This window comes from Diabrotica virgifera, chromosome 2 (genome assembly GCF_917563875.1).
Source record: "Diabrotica virgifera virgifera chromosome 2, PGI_DIABVI_V3a".
Classification (NCBI taxonomy): domain Eukaryota; kingdom Metazoa; phylum Arthropoda; class Insecta; order Coleoptera; family Chrysomelidae; genus Diabrotica; species Diabrotica virgifera.
This window is the reverse complement of record NC_065444.1, coordinates 10,457,762-10,474,166: the sequence shown is the minus strand read 5'-3', so window position 1 is coordinate 10,474,166 and position 16,405 is coordinate 10,457,762. Positions and strand designations below refer to the sequence as shown.

General features: G+C 32.0%; 1 protein-coding gene across 1 annotated transcript in view; it reads right to left on the bottom strand.

Annotated features, from left to right (window-relative positions):
* The window catches only part of LOC126879958 (uncharacterized), a 54,613-nt gene extending 42,405 nt beyond the window's left edge, over nucleotides 1-12,208 (bottom strand). The window contains exon 1 of the mRNA XM_050643357.1: nucleotides 11,940-12,208. The gene's annotated coding sequence lies outside the window, so the exon portion shown is untranslated. The remainder of the gene's footprint in view (nucleotides 1-11,939) is intronic.
* Nucleotides 12,209-16,405: the final 4,197 nt, after the last annotated feature.

Here is a 16,405-nt window from a genome sequence, read left to right as displayed (position 1 = left end):
AACTGAAAACTGTCATACTAGGCACCAAATTTGGAATAGTTTACGAAAAACACGTGATATGCCATCTCAGCCAGTATGCCGTCTCGGGCATACTTCCCCTATACAGAGTATAACCAGAAAATTGAACAATATTGGATTAGTAGGACTTCATTTAAAATTTCTTAAAAATAAATACGTAGGTACTTTATATGTAGTGCTTATAAAGGTTAAACATAAATTTACTTCGGTTTTCTCATAGTCAGGTTACCAGTTTTGCAGGAGAGCTTTGAATTACTGGTTAGGCTGAATTTCGAATAATCCGAACTTTTCAGAATCCGAACAGGCTGTCCCCCCAATTAGTTCGGATTTTCGGGGTTCTACTGTATACAACATACTAGTGACGTCATCCATCTGGGCGTGATGACGTAATCAAATATTTTTTTTAAATGAGAATAGCGATCGTGTGCTAGCTCATTCTTCTTTTTGTGTCAATTAATTTAATTTAAAAAAAATTCTTTGGACACTCTGTATAATTAATCATGTTAATGTTTATATTACTGAATAGGGAATTGAATAACCTTTTAAATGAGCTAGCACTCGACCCCTATTCCAATTTAAAAAAATAGTAGATTACGTCGTCACATCCAAATGGATGACGTCACTAGTACGATAACAGGGTGTTTGGTAAAGAATGGGCGATAGCTTAACCTTAGATTCCTGGGGTTAAAATAGTTCGATTTAAGCTAACTTACCTTAGTACGAAAGTTGATAATAACCGAGATACAGGGTGTCAAAGTTAAACTTTTATTTTATTTATTCTTGAATATTTCCTAACGGCATGAGATAATAACACTAAATTTGGTAAGCGGGGGTTTTTTGGGACGAGAAATCTAAATTCGCCACCAAAAATGATATATAGCAAGATATGTTCTTGGAATTAGAAGATAATAGTAGTCGATCTAAAAATATACTAATCTATAATGTTGATGAGAGCCAATCTAAGGTTACTAATGAGAGAATAGATCATGACAAGGCAAATACTCGAGAAGTACTAACGAAACTGGAGGTTGGAGCAACTGAGTTTAAGGTTTTGAGGGTATGACGTGGTAATAGCAGTAGTGACAGGCCAAGACCACTTAAGGTAATTTTTCAAAATAATACCACAGTGATTGCATGTCTTAAAAACAAACATAAGTTGAAGCCATCGAGCATATTGATTAAATCAGATCTTACTCAAATGCAACGAAATCATCTCACGAAATTATATGAAGAACTTGATAGGCGTAGAAGAAATGGTGAATCAAACTTGGCAATACGATACAAGAATGGTAACCCGTTTATTTCAAAGGTAAAAGAACAAAACCACCAGAATCCAAAAAACTTCCAAATGCGAACATAAGTATGAATAGTCTATCACTTTACTACCAAAATGTGCGTGGTCTGCGTACGAAGCTAAAGGACATATATTTGACATCCTGTTCAGCTATATATGACGTTATTTTCCTAACAGAGAGTTGGCTTGGTCCTGAAATTAAAAGTAATGAAGTTTTCTGTGATTTATATACCGTATACCGTCGGGACCGTGATCATATTTCCAGCGAGAAATCAAAAGGAAGTGGAGTGTTAATTGCAGTTAGAAGTGATATCAGTTCTTGTCTAGTGGAAATTGCCAGTTCAAATGTAGAACAGGTTTTTGCTGGAATTACTATTAATTGCATTAAATATGTTTTTGGCTGTGTCTACATTCCGCCCAGATCTAGATTGGATGTTTATTCCAATCACATTGATACTGTAAAACTAATTATGAATAAGTATAAAGATTCTAAACTAGTATTATTTGGGGATTATAATCTACCAAATCTGATATGGGACGGTGAGACGACTGCTAACAATATAAGTATGATACTGAAATTTTGTTTTATGACGAATTCAATTTTTTTAGGATTAGGTCAATATAATTATTTTAAAAACCAGTATGACTCAATTCTTGATCTGTGTTTCTCTGATACTTATTTAAATCTAAAAAAAGCGGAAGCTTTAATGACGTGTGACAGGTATCATCCCTCACTTGAAGCATTAATATTATTTGATAATCAATATATCAGTTTGGAAACTAATATTTATTATAACTTTCACAAGGCGGATTATTGTGCCTTGAATAATTATTTGCTTCAGATCAATTGGATTGAGTTGTACTGTTTAGAGGATGTAAATGACATTTTAGATGCTTTTTATTCCATTATTTGGAACGCAATTGAACTTTTTGTACCAAAGATATCTATAAAAAGATCGAATTTTCCTGTTTGGTTCTCATCTGAACTTGAGAGTAAAGTCATTGCCAAAAAGATTGCGCATAAAAAATATAAAACTACAAATAAGTATCACCACTATATTGAATTTAAAAATTTGAGAGATGAATGCTCATCACTCACTGAGCAGTCTTACTATGCTTACGTTTCAAATATGGAAGTGAGAATAAATGAGAACGCTGGTGAATTTTGGAAGTTCATCAAAAATAAAACCAACGGACATGGTGCTCTCCCTGGCTCTATGTTTCTAGGTGAGGAAAGTGAGAATGACAAACAAAAAATAACAGAGTTGTTTGCGAAACATTTTGGTACTGTATACAGCACTTTTAATGGTAAATCTCTGGATAACCTGGAGAGTAATGAAATTTTCTCACAACAGATGGAGGTGGAAATTAGTAACTTCGAAGTCACTTTTGACAATTTACTGAATGTGTTGTTGTCATTAAATGTCAATAAAGGGGCTGGCCCTGATTTGATACCGAATTTGTTCCTAAGAGAAAGTGCAGTGTCCTTGTGTGAACCATTAGTATATGTTCTTAATAAATCTCTCCAGACGGGAATTTTCCCGAACAGATGGAAACATTCCTTTGTGTGTCCTATTTTCAAGGCAGGAGATCATAGTGATATCAAAAATTATCGGCCAGTTTGTATTCAGTCAGCCTTATCTAAAGTATTTGAAAAAATGGTTTTGCCAAGTTTGGATAATTGTTTTAGGAACTTTATTATGGACAACCAACGTGGATTTGTAGGCGGACGTTCTACTCTCACTAACCTCTTTTTGTATATCGATAGTATAGGTACAGCAATGGATGAGGGTTACGAGGTGCACTCTATATACACCGATTTCAGTAAGGCCTTTGACCTACTAGATCATAATGTCTTAATTACAAAGCTGAGAAACTCTGGTATCACTGGTTCTTTATTAGCTTGGTTTACTTCGTATTTGCAAGGAAGAACATTGCAAGTAAGATCAGCAGGATGTGTTTCTAATGGATTTGAAACCATGTCAGGGGTTCCCATTTGGGTCCTAAGCTTTTTCTGTTGTTGGTAAATGATATTGGTAGGAACATTAAATCTGAATACCTGATATTTTCACACAACTTAAAGATATTTAAATGCATTAGGTCAGAATCTGATTGTGAGGGTTTGCAGAGAGACTTGGATTCTTTAGTACATTGGTGCCAGGAAAATAATCTTAGATTGAATGCTTCGAAATGCTCATATATTATTTTTTCACGTAATAAGACCACCAGTGATTTTAAATACAAGATCGGAGATGTGGATTTATCTAGGGTTCAGGTAATTAAGGATTTAGGTGTGTTACTGGATAGTAAGCTAAGTTTCGTGGACCATTATGATGCCACTATTGCACGTGCTAATCGGACATTAGGGTTAGTCATCAGAATGTCATATGATTTTAATAATTTGTTTGTAATTGTGAGATTGTTTTTGAGTTATGTTCGTTCATTACTAGAGTATTGTTCAGTGATTTGGAGTCCAAGTTATGAGAATCACAAATATCGAATTGAATCGATTCAAAATAAATTCGTTATATATCTGCGGTATAGATTAGGAACTAGAGGAATGCAATTGAATTCCAGTCAGGTCATGCAGATGTTTCATTTGCACCGTCTAGAGGATCGCAGGCGATACTTTGACCTTAATTTCATATTTAAGGTGTTAAATGGTATTATTGTTGCACCTAGCATTCTGGGTCGAATAGATTTTTATGTTCCAGCTAGGAATTTGAGATGTCCCTTGCTATCCGCTAGATCGTGCAATACACGTCATGCAGAAAATATGCCTTTAAATAGAATTGTTTCTAGTGTAAATGAGTTTCCAAATATAGACTTTATGGGAGTCACACCAAATGCTTTTAAAAGGACTATTTCACGTGAATTATTTTAATTTGGTTTTAATTTTTTGATGTCGTTAGTTTAATTGTAAGTAATGTAAGTTAACTTGTGTTCAATGTTTAATTTTGACTTTTAATTTTAATTGTAAAATGGAGTTTTCTGTCAATAAATATTAATTTAATATTTCCCAAAAGGAGCTACATACGTCTTTCAGCACTCATTTAATACATTCAATTTTTTGAATCAAAATTTTTATTATGTTAATATTTTTATTCAAAAAAGTATACTACATTCATCTCGCTAAACTTAACTGTGTTTGAGATAAACGCATTTTAAGTCTGTGATACATCATTTTTTTCAAAAACGAAAATTATAAACGTCAGATGGAAGTTGATTTAAAAAACGCGTATCATCAAATACCAATTCATGAATCTGACAAACCATGTACAGCTTTTGAGGAAAGTGGATGCCTTTACCAATTTTGTCGTATTCCTCTTGGGGTGACCAATGGATTATCATATTTTCAGAGAGCCATTGATTCTATCAATAAAAAAGAAAATCTACAAGGGGTTTACGCTTATTTAGATGACATAACAGTTAGTGGTGAGGATCAAGATAGCTATGATTTGAATTTACAGAAGTTTTTAAATGCCGTTAAAAAATATGGGTTAACTTTAAATCAAAATAAATGTCACTACAATCAAAAGTTATAAATATTTTGGGATATACAATATTGCACTTCTATGGACAGTAATTAATGAAAAATAAATTCTCATTGTTGAAACAGATACATGAATGAATTTGCTATTTCTATCATGCTGAGTCAATCTGGAAGACCCGTTACTTTTTTCTCACGTATCCTCACAGATTCTGAACAAAAAAAAATTGATGAATTTTCAAGATTTCCATGCTAAGATACGTCCAGTCAGACCGGGGGACTAGCTTGACTTACCAAGAATTTATTAATTACCTACACTCTAAAGGAATATCTTCAAGTAGAACAACACCATATTGAAGGAAATGGTTAAGTTAAAAGATACAATGGAGTTATATGGAAAGCAGTGAATCTAGCATTGAAAACCAGAAATTTAGACATCACTAAATGGAAAAATGTTCTATATACCAGATGCTCTGCACTCTATATGAAGTTTACTGTCTACAGCAACCAATTGTACACATCATGAACATGTGTTTACTTTTCAATGAAGATCAACTAGCAGAAATTCTATTTCTTCATGAAGGATTCAGACAAAGTATTACTAAGAAAATTTGTATGAATGAGTAAGTTTGATCCTTTAGTTGAAGAGGATTATCTTTTAGAAGTCAATGCAGATTATGCCTTAATGCAGTATCCAAACAGAAAGAAAAGTACAGTTGCAACGAAGTACTCAGCTCCTAAAAGTGACCTAAAATTATTGAATCACAATAGTGATTAAGATGAAAATGAAAGTTCAAATAATACACTAAAGAATTCCACTACCAAATCAATATCAGATGAGACAGAAAATTTACCTGTTTAAGAACCGAATCAAGTCTCTGATGATAATCATGAACCAATATTAGAAAATTCAGATTTTCAATCTAGCCGTAAATAAGCTAGAACTAAAAATAAACTAAGATATTTCCAACATTTTGTTCAAAAATAGAAATAGGGCCGCATTAAATTATTTGGGTTATGTTGTCTTGTCATTTGTCATAATAATTAAAGAAAAAAGAAGAATAAAATAATTCTCCTTATTTCAGTTGCCGTCCCGTACCCCCACTTAGTTTCATGTTATGTTTCTCGATACATTGTGCTAGAAAGAGATACCGCAAACCAGTCGAAGAGATCTTGTCGTCAGTGGTGGCGGAGTGAGGGCTCACTCTATGTTAATATATACCTCTATGTTTTATAACTTTTAAAACAGTAATTGTCATTAATGTCACTGAATGTATTTTTTCGTAGCAACGAATGGCATCTGACATAATATACTTGACGACGGGATATTATCTGTTTCTGTATTGTTTCTGTAGCTTTCTATTGGTCAAAATCTCCTATGCATGAAATGATTCACTTTAATTTTTATTTCTGTAGCTCTTTATTGGTCAGAATCTCCTATGAATGAAATAATCATTATAATCAGTTGTGGCTTATTCCCCTATAAACATAATATATTACTTCATCATAGTTAGCTTTCCAAGTGATTATGCACAAGTAAAATTCCACAGGACCAGCTGTAATAAAATTTCGCAGAGTAATTATTATCTTGTAAAAATTTTATTACCTGGAGAAAGCATAATTTTACTTACGAAGTAGTAGCTTCATTCAATATTTACCATATTACTAATGTTGGCATTTAAAAAGGATGGTCGCAAGATTTTATGATTTTCTTATATTATTCTCCACCAAAAAGTGAAATCTAATTTCATAGAATTTACAGTGGAACAATAATCAGCCGGCACATATTAGATAATATTACGAAAATTTTAAAGATGAAGATAATAATACTCTTTAAATTCAATAGGATTGTCAGGGCGGACATTTTGTATTTCGTAAATACTTAATGGTAAGCGGCTATACAGGGTGTCCCGAAAAGATTGGTCATAAATTATACCACACATTCTGGGGTCAAAAATAGTTCGATTGAATCTAACTTACCTTAGTACAAATGTGCTCATAAAAAAAGTTACAGCTCTTTGAATTTACAAAATGAAAATCTAGTTTTTTCAATATATCGAAAACTATTAGAGATTTTTTATTGAAAATAAACATGTATTATTCTTATGGCAGAAACATCTCAAAACAGAATTATAGTGAAATTTGTCCACCCCATAAAAAAATTATGGGGATTTTGTTCCCTTAAACCCCCCCAAACTTTTGTGTACGTTCCAATTAATTCATTATTGTGATACCATTAATTAAACACAACGTTTTTAAAACTTTTTTGCCTCCTAGTATTTTTTCGATAAGCCAGTTTTTATCGAGATGCGGCTTACTTTTCAATATATTTACGTAAAAATATAATGGGTGTTTTGTTCCTTTAACCCCCCAAATGTTTGTGTACGTTCCAATTAAACTATTATTGTGGTACCATTAGATAAACACAGTGTTTTTAAAACTTTTTTGCACGATTGATCATTTTTGACTGTTTATCGTGACAGATTTTACGTCAGTAAGTGACATTTACTAGCAACTCGACGGTAAGTAATCGAACTCGACGGTAAGTACTCCAACTCGACGGTAAGTAATTCACTTACCGTCGAGTTAAAAAATCTGTTAATTTTAATTTATTTTTTGAAAGAATAAAGAAAACTAACGAATTATTTATTAATATTGAAACTTATGGTACAATTTGTTAAATTATTTAATGAAATCCCACTTGTTTGGGCTGTGGTTTCACTTCTAACAGAAACTCCTGCAGAATCGGATACATTAGTAGTATTATCACTTTCGCTCATATTTTAATTTATAATAATCAAAATTGTACTTAAAATTATTGACAACTAAATAAAAACTCAATTCTCCATTGTTGTTATGCACACTAGTTACTACCTAACAACCAAAGTATCTATCTTGATAAAATTTTATAATTTATAATGGTTTCAATCGTGCAAAAAACGTTATAAGCATGTCGAACGTTAAGGGTAACCGATCTCAGACAATAATTGGAGTCGTCGCTCCGCTCCTCCTCCAAACAATTGTCTTCGATCGGTATAAAACCCTTACCGTTCTCCATACTTAATATACTATTGCCTCTTAGTCTTTTTTCATAAGTCACCTTTTATCGAGATGTAGCTTCTTTTTCAAAATATAGCTAAAAATGTAAATTATAAATAAATTTTCAGATTATTAACAGGTCTCTATAATCATCGTACTTAACTATATACAAATATGTAGTGGATTCGACAAATATTCAAAATATCTCGATAAACACTGGCTTATCGAAAAAGTACTAAGAAGCAAAAAAGTTTTAAAAATATCGTCTTTAACTAATGGCGCCACAATAATAATTTAATTAGAGCGTACACAAAAGTTTGGGGGGTTTAAGGGAACAAAACCCCTATAAAATTTTTATGGGGTGCACAAATTTCACTTAAATTTTTTTTTTAAGATGTAGCTGCCATAAAAATGCCACATGTCTATTTTCAATAAAAAATCTTAGAGAGTTTTCGATATATGAAAAAAAATCGATTTTCATTTTGTAACTTCAAAGGGCTGTAACTTTTTTTGTGTGCACTATTGTATATAGGTGAGTGCGGTTCAATCAACCTATTTTTGACCCCAGAATCTGTGGTATAATTTATGAGCAATCTTTTCGGGACACCCTGTATATTTAATTTTTATTAGCCCTTATTTTCCCTTATTTTAATAATGTTCACACCCTGATTAAACTACACTCGTCTCTCGTCTCAGGCCCCTCCAGAGGCTATCTTTAAGCGATACCCTGACAATCCTATTGAATTTCGACATAGTAGAATCACTAAAAAAATGCGAGTAGTATGTAGCAGATCTGCGACCACATGCTAGAGTCAGGGCTAAAATAAATATGAAATTAGCCAGAGAGAAAAGCCGGAAGATAAACACAAGAAGAAGATGCAATATCGAAGCTATTACAGAAAAAAAAACAAGAATCCATAATTCCCATGGAAGAAGAAAATACAGCAGTTAAAAAGCAAGCCAGAAAAGATAAAAAGAATTACATAAATGAATGTTGAAAAGAGCTGCGCAAGAAAACAACCTGGAGAACAGAATACACCATCATACGAAACTTGAGAGGGAAAACACTAAAACGTAAAAAACAAATTAAAGATAAACAAGTCAATATAATCAACATGAAATAATACAAAGATGAAAAGAACACTTCCGAGAAATATACTCCGCACACGAGCTAACACCAGATATAGACGAAAAAAATGAAACAAAGGAGTTAAACAAATGAAGCAAGATCTGGTCAAGAAACTAAGAAGCAACTATGCAGGCTTTCGCACTAAACGCTCCCCTATCGACCACATTTGTACCCTAAGGATTACTTTGAAACAGCTGACGAATGGCAAAGAAATATAAATTAAATGTTTATTGACTTTGAAAAGGCCTCTGATAGTATAAATAGAGACCAAATGTGGAAGATTCTGAAGCTATATGGACTACCGATGAAATATATCAGCCTGAATAGATTCTTCTACCAGGGATACAAAGCCAGACTGGAATATGCGGAGGAAATTGTGGAAGATATAGGTATACACAGCGGAGTTAAACAAGGATGCATTCTGTCCCCGACACAATTTCCAATCATAACTGAGTGGATCATGTAGAAAGTAAGCAATAAAAAATAGGTATTAAGTGGAATTTGCATAGCCAGTTGGAGTACTTGCTGGTAACGCTGGCAAAGGCATTTTGTACACGAATTTTTATATTATCCCGTGTTGTGGGTTTGTTGTTGTACAATAAATATGTATATTCTTGATGTATTTCCAAAAAACTAGTGCACTGATGTCAGTTCGAGATATCTTGGAGGTCATCCCACAGTACCGTATATGATCTAACTTTCGCTGTAGTTTTGTAATTATTGTTTAAAAATTTCACTCTACCAGAAAAACTTTGACATCTTATTTACATTTTTATTAGCTTGGAAATCTAATCCACAGCCCTTTAAATAAGAAAATTTTTCTTAAAAAAAGTATAAATATTTCGAAAATTATTAACTTTCAACCTGTAAAACCTTCAAACAAACCCTTCATATTTTTAAACGCTTTTCTTTACTTCAATAGTTTGCATCAAATCTGTAGACGTTAATTTGACTTACTTTTCTTCAATGCAAATGAATGAAAATTTGCAGATATATGCATTCGCGGGAACAATACACAAATAGTCAATAATAGTTATTTATTATATAAGTGCTAAAAGTACACGTTTAAGGCACGCATGTGAAAGTTTGCAGAATGAGCGACAGCGAGTTCTGCAATTCACATGAGTGCCTTAAAAATGTACTTTTTAACATGCATATCATACAATATTTTTTCTACAAACGTAATTACAGGACAATATCTACAAAAACTTTTACTTGAACTTGACTGACATTCCATTTTGATATTTTTTTGACATTACATCAAAATTGTCTATACGGTCAATACGAACTGCAGTGCCTTAAAAATATTTTAAAGCACTAGTGCCTTAAAGTAGCATTTTTAACGCTCGTATGGAGTGCTAAAAATTGCATTTTTAACACGGTTGTAGAAAAAAAAATTTATGTTTATTAATTGTTTAAATGAAAAAAAAAAACGATTTTAATGGAAAATGCTTAAATTCTCTTGTTTTTTACAATGTAAAAACTTGAAACTTTTACGGATTGTAGCTAATGATATGAACTATACATAATTTCACTTTTTACGTTAATTGTTTATATTATGCTTAATAAGTAAACACTAAAGTTTCAAATTTTGAACGCTCATATATTTGTTTATATATAAATCGGCGTTTATTCGTGTCAAATTTCAATACGATACGAAACAAAACAAAACTTTAACCAAAACTTGAATTCAAAAAATTCGTGTTTTTATCGTAGCCTTAGAAAAACCACCGGTAGAGACGTTTTGTGCTACAATTAACATTAGAATTCGTTTTGTCGTATTAATTAATTAAACGCTTTTCTGTAGTTCAATCGTTTGGGTCAAATTTTTGGACGTTAAGACTGCCTTTTCTTCAATGCAAATGACTAAAAATTTGCAGACATATGCATTCGCGGGAACAATACACGAATAGTCAATAAAAAAATTTGTTTATTAATTGTTTAAATAAAAAAACGATTTTAGCGGAAAATGCTTAAATTCTCTTGTTTTTTACAATGAAGAAACTTGAAACTTTTACAGATTGTAGCTAATTATATGAACTATACATAATTTCACTTTTTACGTTAATTGTTTACATTTGCTTCATAAATAAACAATAAAGTTTCAAATTTTTTGCCAATTCCGACCACTTTTCATGATTGTACATCATATATGTTTTATACATATTTTAATAAACATGACGATATATTTTAATGTTTGAAAAGTGTAAGACTAAAAAGTAAAAAATAAAAAAATATGAAAAAATACTTCTAAGAAACTCTTTTGTTTAGTTACGAGTGACTAAAATTCAACATATTATAAAAAAATGAACTAAAAAGCAAAAAATAAAAAAAATGAAAAAATCTAGCACATTCGTTACAGAAAAGCGTGGTGCGAAAACCGTTTATTCGATGTCGACGCGCCACGCTTTTCTTTGACGAATGTGTTAGATTTTTTCAATTTTTTTTATTTTTTGCTTTTTAGTTGATTTTAGTCACTCGTAACTAAAGAAAATCGTTTCTTAGTATTTTTCATAACTTTTTTTTTCATTTTTTTTTTTTTATTAATAAATATATTCAAAAATGCTTTAATATCCTGGGTGTTCCATTAAAAAAAAACAATACTTTGGTTCATTAAGTTGTTCTGACTGACCCTGTATAATCGAAAATAGTTTGTCGTGTATTTCCAAAGAAACATTTAATAAAAAAGAATATTTAAAATAATTTTATTTGTTAAAAACTGAAAAATTAATATATATTTTTTATCAATGTAGATTATTCCCAATCAAAACAATTAAATGTAATTAATAAAATTATTACCAGATTGTAAACTATTTTTATGTAAGAATATATAAATATCTTTTACTGTCTGCGTATGTCCCCCGCTTATAACCCTTAGTGTTTGATACAGGTATAATATTTGTATAAATAAAAAAAATATTTTTTAATTTAATTTTAATTATTCAATTTAAATAAAATTAAATATTTACCTTAACTTTTAATATCACTAAGCACCACTTCAGAAACCACTTTCGATTACCGACTGAAACTGAAGCGGGTCATCTTCCGTGTATTATATGAAATGGTGGGGCTAAGAGAAGAAGACTAATTATTGCAAACGCACCGCGTGCATCACCTCTTCATGGACCTTATGCACGAGTACAATAAGGCCGGTGCATGGGGTAAGCTCCCCCACACTCGTAAGTGAGTACCTACGGTCTTCTTCTTTACCTTGACCTCCCAACACTAACACGGTACCGCCGAGATTCCCAAGTACGACTTCAATGATACTGCTTATTGGAATTCTGTGGAGAAAGCATATTGATGAGCTCGAAGCGAGTTTACCGCTTTTGGTTTTAGTTAGCTATAAATTACGTCAATTTGATATTATTAAGAAAGCTGGAGTCATAAGTTTTGGGGCTTAATGTGGTACCAAACTGCTATCTTATAATTAATAGAATTTTGATTAATTGTCAATTAAAATTAAGCTATGAACCCATTTTCATGAATATCACTTTAGTTAGTAAAAAAACTGTATTCAGGTGATGAAACAACTAAAAGAAACTTAAACCATGAAGTAAATTTTAAAAATTAACTTAATTTCTAGCAATACTGAAACAAATTAAGCCGCAAATGAATGACCAACTTAAGTTGTGTAATGAAGTTTTAGAAAAGGGACTAAACTAGTTCAATTATTAGTTGTAAAATTAGTCCCAATTTTACAGATATCCCTGAAAATTAACTAATATACAATGCTACAGGATATGCTTTACTTTTCCCTATGGAGACTGGCAACTAGGGGTCGCCAATTTCTTGAAAATTTCAAGATCTTGTCTTGATCTTGTCTTCATTTCAAGACAAGATCAAGACAAGAAGTAATTTTAGATTTCAAGACAAGACAAGAAACTTTATGTCAATACCAAGATTTCTTGTCAAGAAATCAAGAAATCTTGAAATACCTATCTTGACTAGATAATAACGAAAACTCTAAAACGTATTTATTTGTGAAAAATATAATATATTTTAACATAAAATAACTTACTTTAATGTATTGAACACTTTTTTTGTTAAAACGATTTACAAAAATGTAAATCATGTAAATGTAACATAATTTTTTTAATCGGAGTTGATAAGCCATGAATTAAGGCAGATAATACTTCTTATGGAGTCAACGTCTAGCAGATTTTTTGACTTTGAAAAAAAACTGTTCTTGAAATTAGCCTTTTCGCAGGTAAAGATGTTGCTAGCGTTCCGAGAAATTCATTGGCCATTTTCGATAATAATTACGGGCAGACATTTTCGTGTCTTCTATACCAATCAAGTATATTCTCAACATCTTCTGACCTAGGCTCATTTAAGTATTTTTCGGCTCTGGTATTGGATTCTGTAGGTCATTCTGGGATCTATTAGGCCGTGTTAGCACGCAACGCAATAAAAAGGTCGCCGGGGAATCACCGGACCAGGTAATCAAGAAATTTCAAGATCTTGAAATTTCTTGAGTCAAGACAAGATATAAGATGTCAAGAAAACGTCAAGACAAGATTTTTTTAAATTTCTTGATTTTTTCTCAAGGCAAGACAAGAAGTTGTTATCAAGACAAGAATTCTTGTCTTGTCGACCCCTACTGGTAACTGGCTTGACTGGCTTCTTCTTATGTTCTTCAGTTTTCCCACTTTGTCAATCATTCTCTTGTTCTATCTGGTCTTCCCACTTCTTCGATATACCTCTGGACTGCTTCTATCCATAGCTTTCTTGGCCGCCTTCTTCTTTTCTTCTCTGTTTCTCCAATCTGGAATATTCTTAAGACATTTCTTTCCTTTGGCATCCATAATAATTGTCATATTTATCAACTTTCAACGAAAACTTTTCGTTTATAAATTTGCAAAAGTCTGTGTGTTATTGCGTTGCCGCTCCTGCATTACTTAGAGCAGGTGTATCGATGGATTCTTATGTAGTTTTGCCATCTGAATCCAAATCTGAAAACGGCATTTCGATATATCTAACCGTCTTCGAGATAATCGACCTTAAAGTCTAAAATGTGACGTCACAATCCGGTTATCTCCTACAGACGCACTAAACGTCAGCTCAAATGGTTGATTAGGAAGTAGGCTACTTTTTTTTAAATCTCGATTTGCCAAGCATAGGTTATTTACATTTGAGTTTGACACTTCGTGAATGTCAAACTAAATTTTAAATTAAGTATTAATAAAACATCAATGACATTTGATAGTGAATTTAATTATTATATAAAATAAATAAGATGTTCAAAAATACAATTTGAGTATAAATATTTTAAAAGCAATAATTTATTAACAGTTTTAAAAAGGATTATACCAGTATAAATACGGCCTCCCCTTTATGATAAATGGACTGTTCCATTTGCTATAAAATTAAAATATTATGTATACCTAGTCGTTCCCTAAACTCGGCACAACTGGCTAGTGATTGTAGAAGGTAATTATTTTGTTTTTTGAAAATTTTGCCGATATTGGCAAAATTACTAATTATTTAGTAATAATTATTAACTATTTAGAAATTATTTTTTTGTCGAATTGGCAAAATTATTGACTAAAATCACTAGCCAGTATTGTGTCTGTGTACATCCTTCTAATGGAAAAAAATATTTGAAGATTTTTCTCAAATTATGGATACCAAGAACATTTTCATTTATAACTCTTTTATTTTTAATTTGACAAATAAAAGTTATTCCTCATAAAAAGCTCTTCTTGTTCTAAGATTTATGATGCAACTGTGTCCCAAAAGTAGGGGAACGGTCGAATATTTCGCGAACTAAACATCGGATGGAAAAACTGAAAAATACGGGCTCAATCATTTTCAAAAATCTATCCAATGACACCAAACACCAACTCCCACTACACCCCCTGGAGGTGGGGTGGGGGGTAACTTTAAAATCTTAAATGGAAACCCCTAGTTTTTCTTGCAGATTTGCATTCGTTACATAAAAGTAAGCAACTTTTATGCAAGACATTTTTTCCAACTGTGGATAGATGGCGCTATAATTGGGAAAAACAATTTATCCTGATACCATAGGTAAATTAGAGAAACGGTCTAATATCTCGAGAAATACACTTCCAAATAAGAAACCAAAAAAAAAATTTTTTAATATTTTTCGAAAACCTATCGATAAACACTAAACATCACCCTCCAACCCACCCCCTGGAGGTGGGGTGGGGGGTAACTTTAAAATCTTAAATAGCAACCCCCACTTTTTATTGCAGATTCGAATTTGCCATGAAAAAATAAGCAACATTTATTGGAAACATTTTTTAAAAATGCTGATAGATGGCGCTAATAAATCGTAATTTTCCAATTAAAGCGCCATCTATCAACAATTCTAAAAGATGTTTCGAATAAATGTTGCTTAATTTTTCATGACAAATCCGAATCTGTAATAAAAAGTGGGGGTTGCTATTTAATATTTTAAAGTTACCCCCCACCTCACCTCCAGGGGGTGGGTTGGAGGGTCATGTTTAGTGTTATTCGATAGGTTTTCGAAAAGTATTAAAAAAGTTTGTTTGGTTTCTTATTTGGAAGTGTATTTCTCGAGATATTAGACCGTTTCTATAATTTACCCATGGTATTAGGATAAATGGTTTTTCCTAATTATAGCGCCATCTATCCACAGTTCGAAAAAATGTCTTGAATAAAAGTTGCTTACTTTTACGTAACGAATCCAAATCTGCAAGAAAATCTAGGGGTTTCTATTTGAGATTTTAAAGTTACCCCCCACCCCACCTCCAGGGGGTGTAGTGGAGGTTGGTGTTTGGTGTCATTGGATAGATTTTTGAAAATTATTGAACACGTATTTTTCAGTTTTTCGATCCGATGTTCAGTTCGCGAAATATTCGACCGTTCCACTACTTTTGGGACACCTTGTATAAAATTTTATTAATTTTATACGAGGTATATAAAAAATATGAATGTCGATCAAGAGTAAACTACCTTTATAGTTCATAACATTTAAATTAGAATGATATAATTGCACATTAAAACATAATTATTAATTCTAAACTACTTTTCATAATAGACATTTTCCATATTATGAATTAAAATACGTAAATATACAAAGTTTTTGTTATGACAATGCTCGCATTTTCAGCTTGTTTTATTTTCTTTTTGGTGGTGCTGCAACTAGTTGCCTTATTGTAGGTACATCTTTGATTCCTTCATGATACCCATTCCGGAACCCTTAATCAGTATATACAGGTCTAGTGGATAGGTACCATATATTTTTGGAGTCATTTGGTTGAGCTGGTCTGTAGCTAAAGTATCCATGATACAGTCCCATATATACAGGTGTCCCTTGACTGGCACATGTACAGTAATGAAGCCTGTCATGGCTATGAATTCATTCCTGCTTGTTTTCCACAATAATTCAGCCCTATTAGCATTCTGTCCAATATACATTTTGCCATGTACACAGCCATCTAAATTA